The following is a 12,121-nucleotide window of genomic DNA, read 5'->3' as shown; positions in this document are numbered from 1 at the left end:
TAATTTAGTTACACACTAAAATTTAAAAAAAGAAACGATTCATTGTGTATAAAGATATTGGTGACTCCACATTTTTTTGTCAAGACAAAACTAAAAAATATAACATACAATAAAAATTGTTTTCATCTAAAAAATATTAAAACCATATTGGTGTACTCGTACTTATACTTACAGTCTGAGACCAACGTTAAACTTCAAATTCAATTCATGACGAAAATGTTTCCAAACAACACACAGCACATTCAATGCAAATTTCGTCTTCAAAAATACAATATATTTTGCGCTCACTTTATGTTTTCATTAACAATCATTTATTGCATTATACTATTTCCAAAGAGTGTAAAACGACATCTTGTAGCACATTATATTACGAAACTAAAAGTATCTACAACACAGATATGCCTATATCTAGTCTAACTACTAACCGTAGATATATCTCAAGACATAGAGTTACGAACTTTTAGAAATAGGTTACATACCTAGTTAATAATAATTGAATATTTATTTGGAAGAATATATTCCAAACATGGTTTAATAATGTAGCCTGTGTGGTGACGGGTTAAGAATTTCACCACCCCCTTTCTTCTCGTGGCGCGTGGGTGTCGTAGAAGGCGACTATGGGATATGGGTTAAATTGTGGTGTAGGCGAGAGACTGGCGACCTGTCACTGCAATACCACAATTTCGTTTTCTTTTAACCCCTTATTTGCCAAGAGTGGCCCTGAAGCTTTAGTAGTTTCATGTGCTCTGCCTACCCGTTTATGGGATGCGGGCGTGATTGTATGTATTGTATGTATGTATGTTTAAATGTTTGGCAAACAACAGATTAATTTAAATTACGAAATATCACTATGATTGTTATAGGGTAACTATTTTTTTTTTTTGTATAATTTTATTTATTCAATTAAATGTTTTTATTTCTCTTAACATCCGTAATAAAAAAGTAATAAACGTTATTGAACGCTATATTTAAAAATATATATATATTTGTAAGTCTTCCATAGATGTACTTAATTAATAAAGTTAGAATAAATGATGTAGGTATGCAATCGGAATGCGTGTAGTGTGAGTGTGGTAAGACTGATTACTTATTTTATTTATTTATGATGTGCAAGTGAATGATGTGATGACGTCTGATAGAGAGATATGAAAGAACAAAACGTGCTGAGTCGACCCCAAGTAGGTAATTGGGATAAGGGCAAGCGAATAATGATCGATTTAACTATAAAACTCCCGTGAGACTCAGGCATATTTAAAACTACGAGTATTACGCTCTCGACGTGTAGAGGCGGGGTCGCTAGTCTTGAAAAAGATCCTCGGAAATGGATCTAAACGTGTCAAGCGTTATATCGATTTAATACGTGAGTAACCTTGAAATTTGTTTTTTTTGCTGTTTGCTTAAATTCATTGCTGAAAAAATCACAAAATACTAGCTGATAAACTATTTATCGAAAAAATCCAGTCTTAAAAAAACTTTCACAAATAATTTTGTGATCATTTAAACAGGTTCTATCTACAAGTTCTAAACGCGTCTTCTCCGTGCGTAACAATTAATGAATCTAGTTGCCATCTCAATTAATCATGTCATGCACTTGTGTTAGTCACTCTGCTGAATTCCATTCAGTTTTTATAATCAACGAAAAATTTTAGACCTAAGTAAGCTGAAAGTGGAAAAAACATATAAGAAATAGATTGTAATAATTCACTTCCAAAAATGAATTTTCATCAGTACAATTTTATATACTTCTACTTAATATGAATTTCGAAAGGCTAAGTTTACGATAAATATGTAACCATCAATCACTTTCATTTGTTTTTTCGATTATATCGTTTAGTATTTAACTTAAATGCAACTTTGAATTATTTCATGTTGACTTCATCAGAATATTCGGAATAGGTATCTATTTTTTTATTTTATTAAATGAATGATTTTATTTAATGTGTGTTTGAGTGTGTGAGTGGTTAGATTTAGGACAACCAAGAATAATCACAACAAACAATATCACAAAGGTCTTCCAATAAATAAGGTTAGATGTAAGGTATTAATGAATAAGAAAACATATAGTATCATATCATAATAGGTGTTAAGTGTTAACTTGTGCTTAAGTGTTAGAATACAAATTATATTTAATTATTATCATTTAAAAATCTATTATTTATTTCTGTATAAATAATACCTGTCTTTTTTGAAATATTGTTAATTTTCAATTAATCATTAAAAATTAACTACTCTTAACATATTGTTCTTTTGCGTTCTCTTAAATCCTAATTTTTGCAATTAAAAAAATATTATTAATCATCCTCCTTGCGATATCCCGGGCCCGTTATATGTATATAAAAATACCTATATCATTTTATCAAATAAATTCTAAATTATTAATGATAATTAATTAGGTGTAGCGCGCATCGTGTACGTATGTAATAAAACGCACAAGGCCTTCTAGAATAATCTAGAAGCTTATTATTAAATATATATTTTCACTAGTATAGTAGCGCCATCTATTGCAGAGTAGTGGCACTCTGAGAAAACATTAAAGTACTGTAGGTAGATTGTTGTGTGTGTTTAATGTGTTTTCAAATCAAATCATAAAATTATCGTAGGTAATTATCGGTGTACATTTTACGTAGTCTTGTTGAATTTAAGACTACTTGTGCCGTGGCGCCCTCTTTAGGGGAGACTGTGTTTTGTAATAAAACATACAGTGCCTAAATAAATGTTGTCCTACTTGTTCCCATTTTAAACAAAATTACTTTATTTTGAAGTAAAAAAAAACATAAGTTGGAGAAGTGAGATTACAACTTTAAATATGGAACCTACCGAATTGAACAGATCAGGGGGCCGATTTTTGAGTCTCACGGCGTTCGAATTCAGAAAATTGTCACTGAAAATAATAGGCAATTCACCGTTTTCAACCGGTATTTTAGTGACAGTGAGACTCAAAAATCGGCCCCCTGTGGTTTATTAGAAAACGCAGTCCCCTAACGCAGATACCAGACATTCGGCTCAGTCTAAGGCCGGCAACAGACAGTCTTAAAATTCATAATCTGAAAAAAGCATAATCTTACAAAAATCAGATCGAGTGCACGGAGCTCCATATCTTCACTTTCCACACACACTCTTGTTTTTTAAGATTATGAATTTTCTGATTGATTGACAGATTGCATACAAGTCTTTTTTTAAGATTATGAATTAAAATTTTAAGACTGTCTGTTGTCGGCCTTAAATAAACTTTCTAGCTTTCTTGACTTTTGGCTCATTTCATAAAACAATTCTTGTATTAAAGTTGTTACTTAGCCATTGTCGGCCATTATGGTTACACGCTTGCTGAGAATTACACAAATAGTGTGTTTAATCTTATACTATTAAACGAGCAATTCTTGTATATTTATTTATTTATTTATTTATATATACCGACGATCTCGGAAACCGCTCTAACGATTTCGCTGAAATTTGTTTTGTGGGGGTTTTCGGGGGTGAAAAATCGATCTAGCGTAGCCTTAGATCCCGGAAAACGCGAATTTTCGAGTTTTCATGAGTTTTTCTTTCGCATTTGTAAACGTAAAATATGGTCCTTAATTTCGCCGCGCGCGCATCGATTCCGCGTAGCTCAGTCGCACGAGGTCGGTCTAATGTACGCAGATAGATCGTAGGTGTCAGGGTTTCGAATCCCGGCCAGAAATTAAGTTTTTGTTTTTTGTCTTTTTTTTTGTTTTTGTATTTATAAGAGTTTTTTTTTTATCTAAAGACGTGATATATTAAAATAGAACCGAGCGAAGCTCGGTCGCCCAGATATTGTACCTAAACTATAAAAATACTATAAACTGAAATAGAGATATCATACACGAAAGAAAGAACGACAAGGACAAGGCCCACTGGTGGCCGAGCCGGGAATCGAACCCGGGTCTTCAGCTTACGCGGCTAACGTCTTTACGTAAACGTTACGTAACGTCGGCGGGCGGGTGGTCTAGTGGTAAGGACGTTAGCCGTACGCTGAAGACCCTGGTTGAATTCCCGGCTCGGCGAACAGTGGGCCTTGACAATTCAAAAAATATTTAATAAAATAATTTGATTTGTTCCCTAGCTGTATAAATATACTCCCATTTTTTGTATTCTCCGCCTGATTTATATGTGTTTATATTGAATACCTATTTAACAATCTGTATCAATAAAAATGGTAATCGGTTTATTACATAGGTTCAAATATCTTTACACCTAAAATGTAATCTTCTTCTTTTTAATAGTCGAATTAACAATATTATATTAAAACTGTGTCAGTCTTCCACGGATTTTTAATATTTAATATGGATATCTAATAGGATAGTGCATGTTCAAAAAAGTTGATCATGTATTATAATATACTTAAAGGTAAGTACGCAAGTATTTTTGTATAAATTATCGTATAAAGACGTCGTTCGTAGTTTTCTTTTAACGATGTGCCAAAAAATTAATATTATAGCTTTTTGCCATGTAAGTTTATAACTTTTTAATTTATGTATTTAGGAATATGCAAAACATCACTTTTTCTAGGCACTCTTTAAATGGAATATTTTAAACACTTTAATGTCTTATATTGTAGTTATAGTGTGAATGAAACGTAAATTCTAGTTGTATAATAGTTATTTATATTTATGTAAGTAGACATCTGTGATATTATGTTGTTATTTTCTGATTATTAATGTTGAGTGTATTCTTAGAAAACTTATAGAAATAAAAATAAATGTGAATTGTCGATCAACCTATTTAGAAGCAAACTAATAAATCTGTATGTAATAATGTAAAATTTTCCTGCATCGCGCAGTTTATTTTGAGCAGCCTGCCATCTAGCGTCGAGTAGCAAGAATTAGATTTGAAAATTCATTACAAATTGAAATAATTTGTTAGAAAATTATTAAAAATCTTAATGTTGTGTCGTTATTGTGTATAATTTAACATTAATGTAGGTACTATTGATTAAATTTCTAATTATATCACATGTGTAGTTATAGAAGTATCAAATAAAAGTGTACCAACTGTGTATTTTGTTTAATACTTAATATATTTATATGTCCCTGCTTGCACTACGGCAATATGCGTCCAATAATATTCTAGATGCATGGGAGAGGAAGACATGGTGCGCCGACCCCAAGTGACTGGGATACGGGCAAGAGAATGATGTTATACTGATCTTAGGCCCCATTTTGCACTGAAAAACATACCTTGCTTGTCCCTTGAGGTATTTGAGGAATTAAAAATGAAAACTGACATTTAAAAAAATGTTTCTAAAAGTTTATAACGCCATCTAGTGTTCTATGCACTTTTATAAACGTTGCGGTATAGGCCGGTCAAATCTTACACGAAAATCTGCTAAAAAAAACAAAGTGTGATGTAAAGCTGCATTTTTGGTATATTATTTAGGGTCCTTGGAGGAATGTGAAACTATGTTGCATATGTATGTGAAATGCAGCTTTACATCACACTTTGTTTTTTTATTTCTTTTTTTGACCAGTCTTAGTAGAGCAATGCCATCTATTGAACCTAAAATGCAGTCGGATGTTTTCAAATCCGTGTGCTGACAAAAGTACATAAAGCTACTTCTAGATGTCGCTAGCAGTCACGAAACGAGCGAATAAGCATTAGACATTTCGTTCGTTGCGACATCTATTAACAAGTAGCAGTATTAATAGTTCAGCAACTTGACGCTAGATGTCGACGATAAAGTATCATAGAAAAACTGATGTATGGAATTAGCATGACTTTTCCATTTTTTTTCTTTTCCGTGTATATTTGTCTATGCTGATAGCGGCTTCTATATGCAGTTTCTGTACGATCAGTATATATCTGGAGGTGCGGAATAACTTACCGAATATTTCACTGGTTCTTTTTAATTAATTTATCGAATTTCCTTTATTTTTCTCCTTTTTTATGACATTGACAGTAGTGTCATTTGTTTTATTTCTTCTAACGCTCCTTGTCAAACACTCGTACAAGGAGGTTAAAATTAAAATTTGATCACAATAAAGGTTTTGTGATGGGAACCAAACGAGCAGACAGTTCGCCTAATGGTAAGCGATCACTGCCGCCCACAGACGCCCGAAACACTAAGTGCGTTTTCACATTATCCGTTCCGATATCGAAAGAATTTCAGACAAAAATCAATGATGGCGGCTTTAATATATGGGATATCGGTCCTATATCGGATCGGATAATGTGAAAACGCACAAGTGCTGGAGGTGCCGTCCTTTAAGATGGGTGTACGCTCTTTTCTTGAAGTTTTGAAGGTCGTAACTAAAACAAATGTTCGATTTTAATATTTTATTGGAAACAAAATAATAATTATGCTATATATTGCACGTGACTCTCAAGTCTGCTCTCGGAACTCACTTTCGCTTACTCGAGACCCAACACTCGACTTTAACAACACACTATAAGGTACAATTTAGCTCGACACGGCCTTTTCATACAAATTTCATTTAGTCATATTAAAAAATGCTGTTAAAAAGTATATAAAGCCTTTAAATTAAATAGTAATTTAGGTTTTAATACATACTCTGACCAACAAGAGTATAAATGAAAAGGTGACAACGTCCCGTTTTCTCACACATTGATTTGAAATGCTACTCTTTTTAATCAGACACCATAAGTTTCGTCCTGATTTATCTTTGAAGACTTTATATACTTTGTCCATACAAGTCAGAAAATACAAAAAATAGGGAGATTCTTTCTGACTACAGATGTTATATAAAAAAAGATTTTACATTTTATTCGAGTTAAAAAATACACAATTGAGGCAAAAGTCGAAGCGTTTGGGTTCAAAAATAAATCATTTACTCTATGGTCCCTTTACCTTTTGGGATTCTATCAAAATGTTCTTTCAAAATTACTTTTCATGGTAAAACTGTATTGACGGAGCAAAAACGCATTTACATAGTTTAGTTTCGTATTTGACGTTAATATGGCCGATAGTCCACTATCATATGTTTATCATAGATCTGATCATAGGTCTGTATGCCTCCCTTTTTCTCCAACGTGATGAAGAAGGACGGCATGTTGCATTTTTTCGTTGGTGTGCAGATGAAAACACTTGATTTCCAGAAATGTATCGGTGCACGGACGAATGAATTCAATGAATGCTCGCTCAGAACTATTCAAAACACTAAGGGCCGGTTGCGTCAAACCGTCTGTCACCGCTAAAGCATTCGTTAAAGTATGGGAAGTTCCATAGACCTCTGCTGCGTGACGATGATGTGTCTGTTAAATGTGGTTGATGCAACTGGTCCTAACTGACAACGCAGCTTTCAACTGCTTGAGCAACATTTGGCACCATGAAAAGTAATTTAGATCGTGCCATTCTAAAATGACTCTTAACACGTAACATAAGATCTAATACAGAGATATAGGCCAAAAACACACGGCCAACATCCAAAATGCCGAACAACATGATTTTAACAAATAAAATGCAATATTTTAGTAAAAATAAACAAATACAAAATTGTTTTATAATATACAGGGTGTCCCAAGACTATGGGACATGAACGGAAAGTACCTTAAATATCGTAGATAGGGTATTTTGCTACAAGAAGACTTTATTTTATTTTTAAAACTAAGTAAAACTCCATTCATAGATTTTTAAATAATTACATGGTTAAACCGGGAATCAAACCCGCTACACGAGAAAAAAAAAACATCCTGTAATTTTGTCATACCGATCGATAGGCTTCATCATAAAGATTATCTTTCTCTAAATAACATAGTGTCGGAGATAAAAGGAAGACCATGAATTTTAACATTTTACATGGCAGACTCCTTAGCCTTAAAATTTGTCCGTACCTACATTAAAAAAAAAAAATTTTTTTTGAATGCAGTTTTACCAAGTTTTAAAAATAAAATAAAGTCTTCTTTCAGCAATATATCCTATCTGTGATATTTTAGGTACTTTCCCTTCATGTCCCATGGTCTTGGGACACCCTGTATATTTGTGTCATTCTCAACAAAAAGCTAACGCATTGCCACTTAGTAATAACAATAACTCGTAGACACGCGCAAATTCCGTCTTTATGGTAAGCGACAATGTGGTAACTTTTATTGAGAACGTCACACTTGGATACCTTGACTCAACTGTTAATATATCAGATCATATACCTCAACATATTTTTCAATGGTGGCAAACAAGCATACGATGGGTCTGATAGTAGTTACTAATGCGTTCACAATTTTATTGAGGTGTTTTATTTATATATCTGTAATGTCATTGAAATATGTTTTCAAATAAATAAAACAGTTCACACAGTATAGAGACTCAGGATCATCTCAAGTACTCAAACCACACTGAATATGCGTAGAATATAATCCACATAAGAACAGTTATGAGTCAACATACAACACAGAAATAATGTAAAAGTAATTATTCAAAATTACAATCTACCATTTCTTGCGATTTCTGTATATTATATATTTCACTAATGACAACGTTTGGCAAGATACAATTTGGTACCCAATTACGTCAGTTAGTCGGATTATTCCAAAAATTCACTGTAGTAAGTAAGAAGAAGATGCTCTCCATACAAACTTCCACTACCCACTAAAGGGAAGTGGGGGGTTAGTAAGAGACAAAGAGTAGCCTATGTCACTCTCCATCCTTTTAACTGTCTCCACTTAAAAAATCACGTCAATTCATCGTTCCGTTTTGCCGTGAAAGACGGATAAACAAACAGACACACACTTTCCCATTTATAATATTAGTATGGATAAATGACAAATTTTCTTTGTATATGTAATTTATTTCAGTTTATAGTTTAATAGTAGTGTGTAATATTTTTTTATGAGAGTAATTTATAATATGACATATCTCTTCAGCACGGGAAGCATGGTCGCGCGATAGACGATAAAATAGCTGGCCGTCCCTATCGCACTATTTGTAAGTGCGATAGGGACGGCCTGATATTTTATCGTCTATCGCGCGACCATGCTTCCCGTGCAGATCGAACCAGCGACCTTCCTTGCCAAAACGTGCCGAGAGCAAAATATTTATATATAACATATTTCCACTGTTAATATAAAGATAATAGTTTGCAATATTGAGCTATATCTTAGACTAATAATACATATACGGTTTTCAACTCAAGTTGAGCAATAACTCAAGTTCGTTAGTCGCGCCATCTATTGCCAAGCAGCGATACTAATAGTTCAGCTACATGACGCTAGATATATGGCGACTACGATATTCAGTATATAGCTGTCTGTCTATTTATTTATTTAAAATCTGTCTATGTATTATTAGTTTGTCTATATACCACTTTAGGCGTATCCGCTTTGTGACCTATTCCCAATAGAGTTAATTGCATAGTTGTATTATGTCAGGACAGACCCGCTTAACGTAAAAATAAAGGCCCCTAACTGAGATTCATTCACTAACGCGCAGCCCAGTCAACGTAGTCCAATCAAAAAGGTTTTCAAAACAACCATTAATTGAGCATTTCTTTTTTTTCCGCCACTTTTATGAAATGTGATATTTTTGAAAAAAATTATGCTATTTCTACTCAGAATCACTAGCTTTTTCAATCCTAGTGGTAAAAAAATTGTCCCATACGATTTTTCTTATATTGTTACCATTTTCCGTACATGTTGTGTGGGGTAACAAAAGAGGAAAGTAACAAAAATGTATAGAAATTCTGGGACACTTTTTGTCTCCCAGTGAGATAGAAAGTCCTCGTGATTCTGAGTACAATTGACCTAAAATTCCCTAAAAAATCAAAATGGCAAAAAAAAGGTGGTATGTAAAAATGATGGTTTAAAAAAATGTTCCTTGGAAGAAAAAGTATTTTGATCCTAAAATATGGATATGGATGTATGATCCCTTGTAAATAAGGGTCAAGGCAGGAACAGTGGCTCAGCTTGATCAGTGGCTCAATCGAACAAATATAAATATTAACTTCAAACTTGGGTAAATCCATTCTATTTTAAGGTTGATTATCTTTCAGATCATAATTTTTATGCAAAATGGAACCAATTCACAGATTAATAATTTTGAAAATCGATCTTTATTGTTTAAACAAAGAAGTAAACATTTTAATGAAGATTGCGTGTTGGTTGGTTCCATTTTGCATAAATACGTCCAATTTATTATAACCGCTCCTGGCACTGGTCCCACCGCGAGCTAGTAAGCTATGAGCTATCGGCTATAAAAACGAACAAAAGATAAGCACTCTCGTGCGAATAAAAGAGACACGGCGATATTGATAGCTCACCGCTGGGCGAGTAACTATAAACATCGCCGTGTCTCTTTTATTTACACGGGAGTGATTATCTTTTGTTCGTTTTTATAGCCGATAGCTCATAGCTTACTAGCTCGCGGTGGGATCAGTGCCTGTATGGCGAACATCTGAACAAAGTTTACGCACCAGGCGGGTTCTTGTTGAAAGGAAAGCGAATTGTATTTTTTGATTGGACTAATTTTGGCAAACACGCGAAACAACGAACTTCAACAAGAATCGTTAAACTGCTTCAAGACCACGTACAGTGGGACGCGATTTCGTCCCACGTTCACACAATCATAACTATTAGTGACAACTGTACGGAATCTATGTAAAACATGAATCTTCTTATTTTGAAGTGGGCTGCCACTTAAACCCTGACCAGAAACATATGACTACGCGTAGGGTTGCAAATAGAAAAAAAAACAAGTGTTTTTTTTTATTATGAAAAAAAAATGAAAAAATCAAAATCATGGTTTTTTTTCAGATGATCAAATAATACGACAATAACGGTTTTTCGTGATTTGTAACGTTTCAATAACAACAAAGTGTATTTTAATTCGATAAACATTCAGTGTGCAAACGTTTATTGGGGAATCCCCGATGCGGCGTGGAGCGTGGAGAGGCGGTGGTGTTGCCAACAGTAAATAGCGACAACTACTAACTACAGATTGTGTAAATGTTAGTTTTATAAAACAAAAAATTAAAGTTACTAAATTAAATTCGTTTAATAGTTAACAAAGTCTAAAAAACCGTATAAAAGTATTAACTGTTTTGCAAATTTTGAGATTTCGTCCTTTAGAAAAAAAACATACTCCAGAAAAAAAACTGGTTTTTTTTTCACGGTTTTTTTTTCAAGCTAGAAAAAAAAACCGTTTTTTTGCAACCCTAACTACGCGCCATGTTGCGGAATTTCATTAGAACCATTTTCTTCATACTATACTGAACTGTCACTCCATACATCAGAATAACAGCGCCCTCCTGACAATACTCATATATTATATTTCTGGTCAGGCTCCAACTCTGATGTAGATACAACACTGACTTTCAAATCACTATTTGATCCCTGTTCTAGTGGTAAGTGGCCCTGCCTGCTAAGCCCATGAACATGGGTTCGAATCCAGGTAAGGTTCATTTGTGTGACGCACAGATATACAGAAATAAAAAAGACCAGCCATACCTTGTATAGTGACTTTTGAGGTCATAATGAGCAACTTTTATTATGGGACCAATGCTGAAATTCTTTTTATTTTACCCCCGACGCAAAAATCTGTTTGGCTGTCTGTCTCTGTGTGTGGTGTGTCTGTCTGTGGCATCGTAGCTCCCGAACGGATGAACCGATTTAGATTTAGTTTTTTTTTTGAAAGCTGAGTTATACCCAGTGTGTTCCTGAGTTATGGACTTGCACTCAAATCTTGTAATATTGCAAAATAACAAGAAACACTACACGACACCCCTGACAGTTGTCTCAACAAACCAGAACAAATGACCATTCTCTCTCTCTTTCACTCACGTCACGCACAACCGTATTATTTTACCTTCAATTATATACCTACTCGCGCCGTCTGTGTCAACTTTGACATATGTCAACAATTTGACAGCTGTCAAAACACATTCACTGCCAGACAAAACATGGCGCACTACACCGATCGTTATACTGTTTTATAGCGACAACCCGTCTAGCGGGTTTTCTAACATATGAGCAAGGATCATGAGCGCCCGCCAGGCGGGTTCCTGGCAGTGAATGTGTTGAGGTACATTATAACTTGAATTTTTTCACTGGACTATATGGAGCCCTTAAGATATCTTGACAGAGATTTTCTTAACTTAATCTAATATTAATTTTGGTGTTTACAATGGCAAGAAATTTGTTCTGTCTTTGTTTTTGTGAT

This window comes from Leguminivora glycinivorella, chromosome 24 (assembly GCF_023078275.1).
Source record: "Leguminivora glycinivorella isolate SPB_JAAS2020 chromosome 24, LegGlyc_1.1, whole genome shotgun sequence".
Classification (NCBI taxonomy): domain Eukaryota; kingdom Metazoa; phylum Arthropoda; class Insecta; order Lepidoptera; family Tortricidae; genus Leguminivora; species Leguminivora glycinivorella.
Note: the sequence above shows the minus strand (reverse complement) of the source record.